This window comes from Myotis nattereri (genome assembly GCF_964212035.1).
Source record: "Myotis nattereri genome assembly, chromosome: 1".
Taxonomy (NCBI): domain Eukaryota; kingdom Metazoa; phylum Chordata; class Mammalia; order Chiroptera; family Vespertilionidae; genus Myotis; species Myotis nattereri.
This window is the reverse complement of record NC_138075.1, coordinates 145,979,599-145,996,097: the sequence shown is the minus strand read 5'-3', so window position 1 is coordinate 145,996,097 and position 16,499 is coordinate 145,979,599. Positions and strand designations below refer to the sequence as shown.

The 16,499-nt window shown below is 46.8% G+C and overlaps 1 protein-coding gene across 1 annotated transcript in view; it reads right to left on the bottom strand.

Annotated features, from left to right (window-relative positions):
• Positions 1-373, bottom strand: part of SGMS2 (sphingomyelin synthase 2) — an 87,910-nt gene extending 87,537 nt beyond the window's left edge. The window contains exon 1 of the mRNA XM_081088806.1: positions 240-373. The gene's annotated coding sequence lies outside the window, so the exon portion shown is untranslated. The remainder of the gene's footprint in view (positions 1-239) is intronic.
• Positions 374-16,499: the final 16,126 nt, after the last annotated feature.

Genomic DNA, 16,499 nt, shown 5'->3' with positions numbered 1-16,499 from the left:
AGGACCGAGTTACCCGAAATGGTTGCAAATGAATGAGCTGATGCTCAAAGCAAAGAAACCAGCCCCGCATCCATCCTCAATCTGGCAAAATCAAGAAAGGATGCCCTGGGGTGGCGCGCGTGGGGGCCGGGCTGGAACCACGTCTCTGTGGTTCGTCCGCCTCCCCACTCCTCGCGCTTCGCAGGGCGCGGGGCTCCCCACCCCACCCTCCTTCCCGGCCCCCTCCGGGCGCTCCTTACCTGCTCCCCAGCCACAGGCTCCGGCGCCCCGCGGAGGATCTGCTGGCGGACGGACCCCGCGGCCGCAGCCACCCGCAAGCCGAAGCCGCTAGAAAGTTTGCTCCGCGTCTCGCCCTCTCGCGCCGCGGTCCCGCGAGGGAAGCTGCTCTCCGTGTCCCTCCCACGGCCGCCGCCCCCAGGCCGCTCCCGGCAGCGCTGCAGCAGCGGCGGGGCTCGGGCGGCTCCGTGCGCGGAGGGCGGGGAATCCCCGCCCCGCTGGGCCCGGCGCGGCGCTGGCTGTTTACCGCGGCCGCGGCCCGCTCTCCCCGCCCGCCGCCTTGCGCGCTCCTGACATCATTCATTCTCTCACACCCGCGCCCGCCCCCTCGTTCCCCAACAGTGACTCACCGCGGCCGCGGGCGGCGGTGCCCGCTCCGGCAGAGGCGGCTGGAGGCGCCGATCACAGCTCGGCAAACCGGTGCGACTTCTTAAGAAGGGAACCCAGGCCGACCCGCCCCTCTCCCAGCCGGGAAAGGTGCAGGGAGGAGGGGCTTGGCTGGAGGAGCCCATTGGCTCTGCGCGCAGAGGCTGAGCGCCCCGCGCGGACCTCCGCGACCAGCCGCTGAGATCCATCCGGGAAAGTTGTTTGTTTAGGTGCCACTCCCGGTAACTTTGAAGGGTGCGGCTGGGAAGGGATCCCCCACCCCCGCACCTCGCCTCATGCAGGAGCTGCTTCCTGACGTGGAGGCGAGTGGGCTCGGGGGCACCGGCGGTCATTCAAAGGGTGTTGCCGGGGCCTGAGTCTCAGAGGTGAGTGTCCAGACCTCGCAGCGTTGCCTGGCGGGATTAGTCATCAGTTCGTCCGGTGGCAACTCTAGGTGCGAGCTGGAAGGGTGCTCCGAGTTAATGAAGCTAATAATACTTTCCCTTCCGTGACTAACCGCCCTGTCATTTGTCCTGCTAATTGATTCACTTCTCGTTAAGGATAAGAAACCGTAACCAAAACAAACAGTGAAAGAGTCTTTCTTTGCTCAACGGGACACTGCACTCCCCCCCCCACCCCCCGCCCCCCGCAGCTCTGGGGGCACAAGGCCATCCTGTGTGGTTTCTTTGATGAGCTCAGCAATTATGTTCTTTAAAAAGGCGTGTTGCCCTCTTAAGGCTCTACGTTTCTTGGTTGTTGCTCTTCATACACCTGCTGGGCAGTTTTCAAAGTAAAGGCAGCCTCAGAAATTCTAACTACGACCAATCAGAGGGCATTTTGGCCAAATCTTTATTGAATTTAATTGACAGAAATGTCTACAGTTCATGTCTACCTGGGGACAGGGTAATTATGTTTAGGATTTACACTGGTTTATGGCTGATTCCATAGCATCCACAAAAAGAATCCCGAGGCATCTCTGGATGCCTCGTGCAGAAGTAATGGGGGCAATCATTTGTCGATGGCAATTGAACACAATGGTAGCAGAATAAAAACATTCGGGGCAGTCCTGAAACAGACAACCGTGAGCTGTTACTAGAGCAGTCTCCCCCAAATGAAAATGCTCCTGAAATTAACCAGAGGTTCCACATCATTGCTGTGGAAAATACACTCAGTGAAGAACACCAACAATTGATATGTATTTTCCTTGGGTCTATTTTTTCTTTTCAATAGGAGTTTGTTTTTAATTTTACAAAGCCCAGGCATTTTGCCCAGAAGGCAATAGCAAATAGATTGGTTTGCTAGGAGGCAGTCAAAGTAAATGGAAATTTGAACCAACAATTTTTACAGACAATCATAGATGTAACCAGAAGCTTGGGTGTCCTGTCTATACCACCGAGGAACTAGATTCAAATGTGCAGCCACAGAAAATTGTGGGTGAACATCCCACATACTTCCTACTTTCTGGCCCAAAATTTGGACATAATGGAAATATGTCTGAATAAGATTTTCTACAGATCTTTAAAAATGATGTTGTGGGCTTTGGGCCTAAGTACATGGATGGAGTTAAAAAAAAAGGTCAAAGCCAAACCTGCCATCCTGTCTGCATTATTGCATTTTGTAAATCCTGCAGCTCTCATAGGAAGGTCTCTGTTTGTTTGGAAGACTTCGTGGGTAGTTTTGATTTTGTGGTTACTTTTGGGCCTCAGTTTACATATTGTAAAATGAATAATTAGGTCATTTTATTATACCACTTAAATATCCTCCCATAAATATCCTATCTAATAATAGAGAAACATGGTAATTAGCCGTACCTCCGCTACCCTTCCCATTGGCTAATCAGGGCGATATGTAAATTAACTGCCAACCAAGATGGCGGCCGGCAGCCAGGCAGCTTGAAGCGAACAGGAGGCTTGCTTGCTTCAGTGATGGAGGAAGCCAGTGACGTTCTCCTCCTGCCGCTGTCAGCCTCTGAGCTTGCAGTTTAAGAAACATTGTTACAAATATAGAAGCTAAACAAAACCCCAGAAACCTGCTTTCAGCCAGCTGGGCTTCAGCCCGCAGGACTGCAACATTGTTTCAATTATAGAACAAACGCAGATCCCTGCTTTCAGCCAGCCGGAATCTCAGAGCTGGAGTGAGCAGGACCGCAACTGTGTTACAATTATAGAACCCAAACAAACCAGATACCTGCTTTCAGCAGCCGAGGCCTCAGAGCTGGAGCCAAGCATCAGAGCTAAAGCTGGCCCAGAATAAAAAAAGAAAAAAGAAAAAAAGGACAGGTTGGGAGCTTCAGTCACCCGCCAGCCTGAAAACGGCCCTCAGCCCCTCACCCAGGCTGTCCAGGCACCCCAGTGGGGACCCCCACCCTGAAGGGGGTGTGACCAGCTGCAAACAGGCATCATCTCCTCATCCAGGCTGTCCAGGCACCCCAGTGGGGACCCCCACCCTGAAGGGGGTGTGACCAGCTGCAAACAGGCATCATCTCCTCATCCAGGCTGTCCAGGCACCCCAGTGGGGACCCCCACCCTGAAGGGGGTGTGACCAGCTGCAAACAGGCATCATCTCCTCATCCAGGCTGTCCAGGCACCCCAGTGGGGACCCCCACCCTGAAGGGGGTGTGACCAGCTGCAAACAGGCATCATCTCCTCATCCAGGCTGTCCAGGCACCCCAGTGGGGACCCCCACCCTGATCCAGGACACCCTTTAGGGCAAACCAGCTGGCCCCCACCCACGCACCAGGCCTCTATCCTATATAGTAAAAGGGTAATATGCCTCCCAGCACCGGGATCAGTGGAGCTGCGAGGCCTCCCGGCACCGGGATCAGCGTGACAGGGGGCAGCGCCCAAACCCCCTGATCACCCTGCAGCTCTGTGTGTGACAGGGGGTGGGGCCACAACCTCCCTATCCGCCCTGCTCTGTTCATGACAGGGGAAGGCGCCCCAACCCCCTGATCAGCCCTGCTCTGTGCCCGATAGGGGGGAGCTCCCCAATCCCCTGATTGCCCTGTGGCTCTGTGTGTGACAGGGTGCGGTGCCCCAACCCCCCCCTCCCCCCCCCGCCCCATGGGCCCTGCTCTGTGTGTGACGGGGTAGAGCCATAACCTCCCCATCAGCCCTGCCCTGAGTGTGACAGTGGCGGCGCCCCAACCCCCTGATCTGCCCTGCTCTTTGTGTGACAGGGGGCAGTGCCCCAACTCCCCTATGGGCCCTACTCTGTGAGTGACAGCGGGGAACTCACCAACCCCCTGATGGCCCCTGCTCTGTGCGTGACATGGGGGAGCTCCCCAACCCCTTGATCAACCCTGCTCTGTGCGTGACAGGGTACAGAGCCCCAACCCCCCTGATGGGCCCTGCTCTGTGTGTGACAGGGTGGAGCTCCTCAACCCCCTGATCTGCCCTGCTCTGTGTGTGACAGGGGGCAGCGCCCCAACCCCCTGATTGGCCCTGCTCTGTGCATGACAGGGGGTGGCACCACAACCTCCCCATCGACCCTGCCTTGAGTGTGACAGTGGGCGGTGCCCCAACCCCCCAATCGGCCCTACCCTGAGCGTGACTAGGGGTGGCATCACAACCTCCCGATCCGCCCTGCTCTGTGCATGACAAGGGGCGGCACCCCAACTCCCCAATCGGCCCTGCTCTGAGCCTGACCAGGGGCTGCACCTAGGGATTGGGCCTGCCCTCTGCCACCCAGGAGCAGGCCTAAGCCAGCAGGTCATTATCTCCCGAGGGGTCTCAGACTGCAAGAGGGCACAGGCCAGGCTGAGGGACCCCCCCTTCACCCCCGAGTGCACAAATTTTTGTGCACCGGGCCTCTAGTCTATATATATAAAAGGCTACTATGCTAAGTGTCAGATCATTCGACCGGTCTCTATGATGCACACTGACCACCAGCGGGCAGATGCTTAATGCAAGAGCTGCTGAGCTTTAGTGACTTGGCAGCAGTGGGTCTCAGGTGATGCACCCTGAAACCAGAGAGGAGGGAGCCTGATTCCCGCAGGGCCCCGTGATTCCACCTTTGGCCATGGGTTATGTTGTTGCTGGGGCATTGTCAGCCCCGAACCCGGTTTACTGCACACTTGTGTTTGCGTTCCACACCCTGTGGGACAGCAACTTTGCAGAGTGCCCTCTCTCACTCCAGGACCCTTCAGGGGATGTTGGAGAGTCGGTTTCGGCCTGATCCCCGCAGGCCAGGCCAAGGGACCTCACCTGCAAGAGGGACCATGCTTACTCCACAGACACCAGGGAGGGGCTGCGGGAGGTGGGCTCCAGGCATGTCCAGCCATCTTGTCCAGTCCCTACCCGCCAGCCACCTTCTAATTAATTTCCTTTCAATGTGCACGAATCTGTGTAGCGGGTCACTAGCAAGACTATAATTGTGATTGTGTTGTGTGAAGTTTTTCCATTTTACTCATTATCAACACATGAGAAAGTAATTTATTCATCTTAATTTCTATTTTGAAAAATAGTGACTTTTCCATTGCACAGAGAGAGTTAATTTCTTTCCTTTCCTTTTAACTGCACCTTTTTGTCCTTAAAATGCATCAGAGTTTACTAAGTCCCTGATTAGTCACCTTCCAAAAACAATAATGCTGAATGCTCTAAGGGAGAGAAAGGACTATCAGGTGTGTTCTTGTCATTTTTTTCCCCCCAAATTATTGCATACTGTAAATCAAGTTTTATGGATATTCATTTAGTTTAATAAAACATACTAAGGTAGGAAATATATCTATGTATACATATATAATAAATATACATATGTAAATATATATTATATATATATATATATATATATATATATATATATAGTCTCTATCTCCTTTTATAATAACTCCTATTCTGGATGTACCTAAGTCATTCACTCAACTAACAAATATTGTGCCCACATTGTTTATCTAAGAATCGCTATGTACATATTCTAAACATATGTCTCAGCAATGGGAAAGTTTTACTTTTTAGAAAATTTTGCATAAGGATTTTATTGCAGCATTATTTATAACTTTCCCAGGGTTCAGCATGATGCCTGGCATGTAATTGCTGAGTGAAATAAACTCATGATCAAGCCTTAAAGAACAAACCAATGGTGAAGTAACTCCATGTTATAGGATTCTCTGTAGGCAGTTTAAAGAAAAGAATAAAATAGTTCCATAGGCTCTGACTTAGAAAACTGTCTTTGTTAAATGAAAAATATAAGCAGAAAGAAAACACACACACACACTCACACACACCATTTTTATGACACAAACACCACTCCCCTCTGAAAAATACATACCCAAACTATATAGTACATCTTGGCATGAAATATAGAAGGCCAGAGTGTGAGGGGGAAACCTATATTTCGTGACTATTTTTCAATGAGCCTGCACAGTAATTAAAAACAACCACCCAAGCTATAATGGAACTTAGAAGGTAGCAAAACTATGAGTACATGTCATAGGTGCGCTTACTGTCTAGTTGGAGAGACAACACCCAGAACAACTAGAGATTAAGGCTGCTCACCTTGTGGATTTGGGCTTCAGATATTCACCCTGTGCCAGGCCCATCCGATGAGCCAAGATATACCATTTAGTGAGTACTTAGTGTATGCCAGGGACTATGCCAATTGATTTCCACTATATTATCTCATTTAATCCTTTCAGTGACCTTCTGAGGTAGGTACTCATAATGCCCTTCTCTACACATGAGATAACCAAAGATAAGAGATTGCCAATTTCCTGAGATCACACTCAAGTAAGTGGCATCGTCAGGGCATAAAATCAGGACTTTCTGGTCCCAGAGTTCATACTTTTGACCATCATTCCCTAAATTGTATCATCTACACTGATGTAATAATAATATTACTTTTTTAGTTTAAAAAACTTTTATTATTTATTAAAAAGATAAGGTAATAGTACCATGTTGTAGAGCAATGGGAAAATAAGGAGGGGGGGGGGACCACTGTTAACATTTTATTGTCTGATCTGCATTCTTTAGATTTCTACTGGTTAACATAATTTCAATATCATACATATGATTCTTATTCTGATTTTTAAAATTTTTTTATTGTTTATTTAGGGGGGAGGGGAGAGATAGAAAGAGAGAGACATTGATTTGTTGTTCCACTTATTTGTGCATGCTTTGGTTGCTTCTTATGCGTGCCCTGACTGGGGATTGAACCTACAACCTTGGTATATTGGGATGACACTCTAACCAACTGAGCTACCCAGCCAGGGCTTCTAATTTTTTTAAAAATTAACAGAATATCCTGTGCTCTTTCCTCACCATTATTATATCAGTGGCTCCATGGTGTGCCAAAAAAAGTATGTGCTTGTGCATCTGTGTGTAATTGAACATAATCTGAAATCTGGTAGCCCAATTATTAACTTGGGAGCGGTTTAGTATAATATTTTTACATTTTATTAATGAAAACTCTTGGACAATCTTTTTCATAGTTAGTACTACTATACTATGTATACAGATGTTCTAATTAAATAAAAAGTGTTGGGGGTATTCAGGAAAGTAAACAAAAGGCACTATATGACACATTTTATTATTATTATTATTGCCCATACTTCTGGACTAGAGCGAGATGGGAGGGTGCGGGGAGAGTAACAGGTAGCTTTGCAGCCGTCCAAGATGGCAGTGGTCTAGGTTAGGAGAGTGGTGATGGGAATGTAAGGAGCAGAGTGGATGGATTTCAAGTATAATGGACAGCATTTAAAGATCAATTGGATATGGGAATGAAACCACAATAATTCCTACTTTTCTTGTTTCTTACTTGAGCACTTGGGTGGATGGTGGTGCCTTTCACCAAGCAATACAGGGAATGCCAAGATAGAAATAGGTTTGTGGAGGAAGATGATGAGTTTTAAACATGGTGTTTGACACATGTGATGAATAAATGGAGATGCCAAGTGGACAGCTGATGGTATTAGCCTGGAATTCAGAAAAGAGGCATGAACTAATGTTATAAATTTGAGAATAATCAGTATGTAGGTGACAAGGAAGCCATAAAAAAATGAGAAGGCTACAGAGAGAGAAGAGGAGAGGTCCAAGAGAGAGCCCAACATCATAGGTTTGGTAAAGAAGAATGCTGAAGATGTGAAAATACATAACTAGAGAGAGAGGAAGAAAATCAGGAGAACGTAGTGTCAAGGAAACCAAGAAAAGGGAGTTAGAAAAATGGAATGGCCATTTCTATCAAATCCTCCTGAGAGAGCAAGTAAAATAATGACTGAAAAAGTCCATTGGATTTGGTGACACGGAGGCCTTCATTGACCTTAACCAGAGGGCGTTTGGCTATGCTATGGTGGCGCAGAATCCTGATGGAATGGGCCATGGGAGAGCTCAGCAGGGGGCCAGTGAGTTGGCTTCTGGAAGTGCAGACCTCTAAGGGGTGCTAAAGTAATACCAGAATAAGTTCACAAAATACAATTTGGGTTGGTGGGAAATGAGGAGTGAGTGCTAATGGGCACAGGGTACTGTAGTGATAAAAATGTTCTACAACTGATTGAACGCTGATGGGAAGGAATCACTAAAGAAGATGAAGAGAGAGACAATAGGGAGGATAATGAATAGTCAAGGTTCAGGAGAAGTCAGGAGGAGATGGTACCCAGAACACAGATGCGGGGGAAAAAAATGGCCAGAGAGAGGAGAAGGAACAGCTCCTCCAAAAAAACAAGAGGGATGAAGAGAACAAGAAAAGCATGGCAGTGAGGCAGTTATGTTTGTAGACTGCTTGCATAATGTTGAATCATTCCTTCTGATGCTTCCATTTGCCTGTGAGTTACAAGTGCATTACTTTCCTATTGCTGCTATAACAAATGATCAAAAACGTACTAATTGAAAACAACACAAATGCATTATCTCACAGTTCTGCAGGTCAGAAACCCTACAGACTTCTTAGTTTTGGGTTTCACAAGGTTGACATCAGGGTGTAGCCTAGTGAGGCTCTTATCAGCAGGCTCTAGCAAACTTCCAAACTCATTCAGGTTCCGCAGAATCTACTTCCCTCCAGTGGCAGATCCAAGGCCTCTATTTCCCTGCTGGCTATCAGCTGTGGGCCACCCTTAGCAGCTAGAGGCATCTGTCCCAGAGCCAGCAACAGTGTGCTGAATCCTTCTCATATGAAATCTGTCTGACTTCCTCTGCCTCATATCTGCCTCAGCTGGAGAAACGTGTCTGTTTTTAAACACTCATGTGACTAAATTGGGCCCACCTGGGTAATCCGAACCGCTCTTTCTATATTAAGGTTCATAATCTTAATTTCATCTGCAAAGTCCTTTTGTAATGTAACGTATTCACAGGTTCCAGGGATTAGGGTGTGGATGTCTTTGGGGGCCCATTTTGCTGACCGCAAGGGGAAATTATCCACTGAGAATAAAGTGGAACAGGTGGGAGATTTTAGAAAGAATGGAAGCTGTTTGAAGTCGCCACCTGGAGAGCAAGAACATGGACTAAAGAAACTTCATAAATCTGACAGATGGCATTGAAGTCTTAATTGACTTCAGGACCACAGTGGTACCTAGAGTGTCTTTCTCCAGCAGCACTCAGCCACTTGGGCATGGCACAGGGAATGAAGGCGGTGGATGGGATACTTAGGCAAAGGAGGGAGTAAGTCTGGAATAGCGTCAATAAAGCAATGGACTTGGGAATAAAAGATGGTCAGAGAGAGAAAAAAAGAGAGAATGGAGCCAATGGATCAAAGAAGAGTAAAAAGACCAATGGCCTAGAGACTGAGGTATACTAGGTGGGAGAGTTTGGAAACATAAGAGATTGGGTGGTAAACTATGTGTCTGAACAGTCTGGGCCAATGGCAGTCTTAGAGCGTGGCTGTGAGTGGATGAGTGAAGTGGGAGGAAGGAGGAGAATAGAAAGACATCACTTCAGAGTTGAGCACATTAAAAGAGCAATTCTCAGGGATTCTGAAGTTGCCAGAATGATGGCCAGACCAGAGGGAGAGAAGACTGTAAATCAGGTGTCAAACTATAATACGTTGGGATGAGGAGAGGAAGACAATGGTATAGACGACGTGAAGGCCTCGAAGGAGTGGGCCGTTACCCTAAAGCCAGGCATCACCTCAGTTCAGAAGTCTAGAAATCAAAGGGACATAGATTTTACCTTTTACTTCCAAGGTGCAGGGTGTGAGAAGATAAGTAGACACCCTCGAGAGGCCGCAGAGAAAGTATGTTCCCAGATTTCAGTTAAGACCAAAAAAAGGGGTGGGGATGGGGAGGATATCCCAAGAAATGACTGAACGTATTGGAGAGTTTGTGATCATAAAGTAGAGATTTTAGAGGATACATGAGAAGGGTTAGGGAGCAATAGGTAGAGTCAGGGAAATCAGGGAAAATAAATCACAGAATATTATGGAAATAAATGTATAGAGATGGAATAGGCATGTGAGTGGTGGTGGTGGTGGTGGTGGGGGGGGGGGTTCTTCCTAACCCCACCCCTTACCATTTCTGGATCTGACAACCTGACCCTTTGCTAAAGCTGGGTAATAGAAAATGGTCTTGTGTAAGGCTGGAGTGGAGACATACATTTTTAGTGTAATAAAGTTCAGGAGATGTGTCAAGAGGAGGTTAATCTTAGAGGAAATGGTCTCATTTTTTATTAGCTGTTCCACTCAGAGTCAAACAACTATGAGGATTTCTGCTCCTCCCCCTTTCCTTCCTCAGGATCCAAAAAATACTAACCTCTACTGATCAAGAGAGGAAATCACGGCCTGATAGGATAGTACACAGCTGTGGTGGAGCAGAGTTGGAAAGGGAGTAAACTGCCTGGGATGGAGAGTGCAGTACTAAATATCCATCACTCGGGGGAATCTGGTGGGTTGAAATATAATTGAACCAGAAGCAAGGGCTGCTTTAACCTCTGGGGTTCGGTGTATATGCTTGACTGGCTAGGACTGACATTATTTTTACTGTATGACCCTCACTTCTACCATAAAGGGTTGTGTTGGGTCCATATGAGAAATGGCAGATACAGTCCTGAGAGTCCCCTGGAGAGTAGTGGGAACAAGCAACTTGGAAAATTCATCAGCAGCAAAAAGGAGGCCTGCAGGACAACACTGATATAATTTCTATACAGAGTAGCCTGGAGCAGCATTGCCCAAACTTGCCAGTTTCGTAAGAATCATCATCATGTGAGGCTCACATGAATCTAGGGGAGGAACTCCAGATACAAGTTAAATGACTGAGATTATTCTTATGTTGAGAAAATTTTGGGAAAGCCAATGATTCTCTACTTTAAAAAAATATAAATATAGTTAAGCAAATTACAGCCTTCCTAAAGAAATACAGTATTAGCCATAATTTTCAATCAAGGACCATGACATCTTGGAAGGGGCTATCAGAATTTCAAGGCAGGATAGAGGGAACTTAGGTAGCTTTAAACAGCTTCCCCAGAGAGACTAAGGATCCTTCTCACTCCCAACCTCCCTTCTTCTTTGATAGTCACTGGTCTCATGTGGAATTTAGTCTAGAGAAATAGAATTCACTAGTGAGCTTTAGAGTTATACCCTGATGTTTCAAGTGTTCTGTGACTGTAATACTTGTGAGTTGGTCTCTAGGCCAGTCACCTTGCCATTCTAGCGCAGTTGAATGTTAAGCCTACCAAACAAACTAGAGGCCAGAGTTCACAGACTGGTGTCCACACCAGGAAAGTGACTCCCTGTAAGACATATCTGTTCAGTCTGCTAGTGTCCCAGGCTGTACTCACTTTCCTCATTGGCTTCCTTTCTAATTGTTTCCTCTGGTTCATTCCAATTCCAGTGTGCACACACACACATCCTCCATCACACAATGTATTAGGGCACTGTAGGTGATTATATCACCTTACTCAAACTGGCCCTTCTTAAAAGGATGGGGCTTGAATTGAAAATTAAAACAGACTATTTTTTCTAACTTAAAATGTGAAGAAGGATGATATTGTAGCAGACATGCTCACTTTATGCAGCCCTGACTTTTTAGCCATTAGTTCAAACTAAAACATCTAACAAGAAAGGTACAAAGTCTGCCTGGTGATCCACGCTGTTTTTATAATGAAATGAAGGTAATAATTGTTCAATGTTGTGCTTTCTATATGAAAGTATCCAGTCAACAGCATCAAACATGTAATAAATATTACAGCAATCATCTCTACAGCTTCCTGGTAGTTAAATATAGTCAGGGATGAAGAGAAATGGGAGATAAATAATAATAGACAAAAACCTTTGACTTCTCAGTTTCTTTAACCCTTCTCATCTTAGGTGTGTTTTCAGACAGTGGCCATTATATAGCCGATCTACAAATTCAACATAAATTACTCCTTGCTTTTATACTAATGTTGTTACTGAAAAGAATCCAGAGCACTTTCATATATCATTAACTCATTAATATTTTTACAACTTCCTCTTAAATTAAATTTAAATGACTCCTTAGTCTGCATTCAGTATTTAATATCAAATGTATTAAGATTCAGCAGAAAGTGTTTGCCTATAATAATTTTTTAAACCATTTTCTATTTTCTTTTGTGCTTTTAAAATTCATTGTCTTCTACATAACTTCTTGATATCACCCCCAACATGCACTCACCCAACCTGACATTCTTCATTCTCTTGCCCTTGACCTTTTTTATCCAGTTATAATAAACTAGAGGGCTAATGCATGAATTCATGCATGGGTGGGGTCCCTCGGCCTGGCCGGTGGTTGGATCTGATTGGGGCTGTCTCATCGAGTCCAGGGGGAGGGACTGTGGGAAATTGGCCGGCCTTGGAACATTGGCTGTGGGAGTGCACTGACCACCAGGGGGCAGCTTCTGTGTTGAGCACCTCCCCCTTGGTGGTCAGTGCGCATCAAGTGACTGGTTGTAATGGCCGCTTAGGCTTTTATATATATAGACTAGAGGCCAGGTGCACAAAATTTGTGCACTCAGGGGTGTCTATGTTGGCAATCGGACATCCTTAGTGCTGCTGCAGAGATGGGAGAGGCTCCGACCACTGCTGCTGCACTCGCCAGCCATGAACCGGGCTTCTGGCTAACCGGTGCTCTCCCTGTGGGAGTGCACTGACCACCAGGGGGCAGCTCCTGCATTGAGTGTCTGCTCCCTGGTGGTCAGTGCACGTCATAGCGACCGGTCGTTCTGCCGTTTGGTCAATTTGCATACTAGCCTTTTATTATATAGGACTAAAGGCCCGGTGCATGAAATTTGTGCACGGGGGGGGGGGGGGGGTTGTCCCTCAGCCCAGCCTGCACCCTCTCCAATCTGGGACCTCTTGGGGGATGTCCGACTGTCAGTTTAGGCCTGGGACTGCTGGCTCCCAATTGCTCACCTGCCTGCCTTCCTGATTGCCACTAACCGCTTCTGCTTACCAGCCTGATCACCCCCTAACCACTCCCCTGACAGCCTGATCAACACCTAACTGCTCCCCTGCCAGTCCAATTGCCCCCAGCTGCCCTCTCCTGCCGGCCTGGTCCCCCCCAGCTGCCCTCCCCTGCAGGCCTGGTTCCCCCCAACTGCCCTTCCTCCCTTGCAGGCCTGGTTGCCCACAACTGCCCTCCCCTGCTGGCCTGGTCACACCTAACTGCCCACCCCTGCTGGCCATCTGTGGTGGCCATCTTGTGACCACATGGGGGCGGCCATCTTGTGTGAGGTCGTGATGGTCAATTTGCATATTACCTCTTTATTATATAGGATGGTCTTTAGCTGATTACCTCCCACCCACAATCGGGGCCGGGGTGGGATGCAGGATGTTAGTCAGCTGGGGAAAGGCTACAGGAGGGCTCCTGGGATGTCTGGCCCATCTCATTCAGTCCCAATTGCCCCGACCCCAGCAGCAAGCTAACTTACTGGTCAGAGCATCTGCCCCTTGGTGGTCAGTGCATATCTTTGCGACTGGTTGACCAGTTGACTGTCTGCCCCTGGTGATCAGTGTCTGTCATAGTGAGTTGTTGAGTGGCCTTAGCATATCATTAGCATATTACACTTTGATTGGTTGAATGGACGACTGGACAACAGGACACTTAGCATATTAGGTTTTTATTATATAGGATTAATCTTGTCCTTTTAACCATCTCTTCCTCTGGTATGGTTTCATTTGTTATATTTACTTTTCTTCTAATTACAGTTGAAGGAAAGAATTTATCTTATGTTTATTGTATACATTCTAGGTTTCTCCACTGATCAACGTGGTGCTAAATGAATTTGATTAATTGTACTTTTCACCCATATTGAGTCCATCTATCCCTTAAACTTTCTCAAGTGCTACCTACTTTGTGCTGAATTTTATAAGGGAGACAAAGATGTAGCTTATAGCTCTGACTTTAAAGTATTGTTAGTACAGTCTAAAAATATAATAAAGGCATTATAATTACACTCTTATAATGTGATCATATTTTGCCTAGAATTAATTTAAAACATAATGTACTTATTTTACATTTATTTACAAAGGTTTTCAGTCCAGCTAATGGACAATATACCAATCTGCTTAGAAGCCACATTAATTGTGTCTATCAGTGTCAATAGGCTGGCTTCTTCCCACTGCCCCTTCATCCCTAGGATAACACCCTTTGAAACATGCTAGATAATGTAAGTTGTAGATCACTAAATAAATGGAACAAGTTAAGAGGAAAAAATCTACACTAATAAAATAGAAACATGCAAATTAACCATCACTCCATCACTCCACCACTCCGCTACACCCACCAGCCCATCAGAGCGACTATGCAAATTAACCCAACAAAGATGGCGGTTAATTTGCATATGCAGGCGCGGAGCGAAGACTGAAGGTGACTGAAGATGGCAGCGGCCACGGAGCTGGAGCAAGCAGGAGGCTTGGGTTGTTCCCGGCGACAGAGGAAGCCAAGCTTCCCACCAGCCCTGGAGTCCCCTCAAGGAGGGGTTGGGGCCTGGGCTCCGCTCAAGGAGCTGGGGGAAAAAAGAGGAGGGGCTGGGAGTAGCTGGAGCGGAGAAGCCAAGCCTCGCTGCTGTGGCCAGACCAAAGGCCTGGGTCCTGGGTGCCGGAGGAAAACCGGTGCTGGCAGCCAGGGGAAGGAAGGCCTATTGCGTGAATCTTCATGCAACGGGCCACTAGTAGAATAAGAATAGTCATTCTTTTTCCCAAAATGCTGGACCATAAGCATATGGCTATTCATTTACTCATATAGATAAGGTTGTAGCAAGAAAAAGATGGCAAACCCAGGGTGTGTGTGTGTGTGTGTGTGTGTGTGTGTGTGTTTTGTTGTTTTTAAGATCTAATTGGTTTCCTTTTTTTTTTTTAAATATATATATTTTATTGATTTTTCACAGAGAGAAAGGGAAAGGTATAGAGAGTTAGAAACATCAATGAGAGAGAAACATCGATTCAGCTGCCTCCTGAACACCCCCTACTGGGGATGTGCCTGCAACCAAGGTACATGCCCTTGACCAGAATCGAACCTGGGACCCTTCAGTCTGCAGGCCGACGCTCTATCCACTGAGCCAAACCGGTTAGGGCTAATTGGTTTTCTTAAGTGATTCATGAATTGGACAGCATGCCATCTACAACTAGAAGGATGCTCCCTCAGAGTTTAACTAAAAAGAGTTTAATGAAGGGACTATTTATAGAGTCTAGACCAGCCATGGGCAAACTACAGCCCACAGGCCAGATCCTGCCTGTTTGAAATGAATAAAACTATTGAAAAAAAAAAGACCGTACCCTTTTATGTAATGATGTTTACTTTGAATTTATATTAGCTCACACAAACACTCCATCCATGCTTTTGTTCTGGCCCTCCGGTCCAGTTTAAGAACCCATTGTGGCCCTCGAGTCAAAAAGTTTGCCCACCCCTGGGCTAGTACAAAGATACAAGAATGGTGAATAGCATACAATGATGGGATAACTATCAAATAACACACACACACACACACACACACACACACACACACACGAATGGTGAAGCACCCAGGGGTACTGGGAACTCATTTCTACCTCTAGGCCTAAAGGGGGAAGGGAAAAAAGAAAGATCTTTCCAGGGCCAGATGGGAACTAGCACTGTGGAAAAGAGGCTGCCAGAAAGGAGCCCTGGCCTTAGGTGGAGGAATGCAGCACGAGGGGAGAGAGTGAGAAGAACAATGATTCTGGCCTCTCTCCTCCTGCCCTCAGATTGCCTGCTGACGACTGACCCTAACTCAAAGCTGATGGGGAAGGAAGCCCAGATGATAGCGGAGGCAACGATTCAGTGTCCTACAGAACAGGGATGAGTAGGGTCAGAATGGACCTAGAATGGACCTAGAATGGCAAATGGAGAATAACCATCCCATCCCCGGAGTTTTGGGAGTCCATTACAGGTGGGTTTATGAAAAGGTATTTCTAAGGCAGTGAACTCCAGCATCTGCAGCTCGGTTGGAAATAATGATAATAAGGCAAATTGAAGAGACCAGTGACCTCAAAATTTAACTTAACCAGTCACTCTCTCAAATCCCCTCCACACTACTACACAGCTTAAATGTAGCCATGTTGTTAACATTCATTCCCTCTTATTTGGGTGGGAAAAAAAATGCTCTTTTTGTCAGGCCAAACCTCACCTTTCAGTAAGTGCCCAATAGGAGAAAAAGAGAAGCCGACATGAAGGGAAGGGAAGCAGTTATGAGGTTTGCCCTGGACAGTCCCAAGTTAAACCTCACACAGGACAAAAACTAGCCTAAGGTTTGTAATGCAAACGCTCTCTAAATGGCCTCTCCTCAGAAAAATCAGATGATCCAAACCTAGGATCTTATTTGGAATTAATTAATGAAAGCATTGTAGGGGATAAATACACAAAATGATCCTTGAGTATTACAATTTACCAACTGCTTAGTTAAGACTCTGGGGCCCTTTGCATGTAGCAACTGACCTTCTCTGGCCACTTCATCTCACCATGG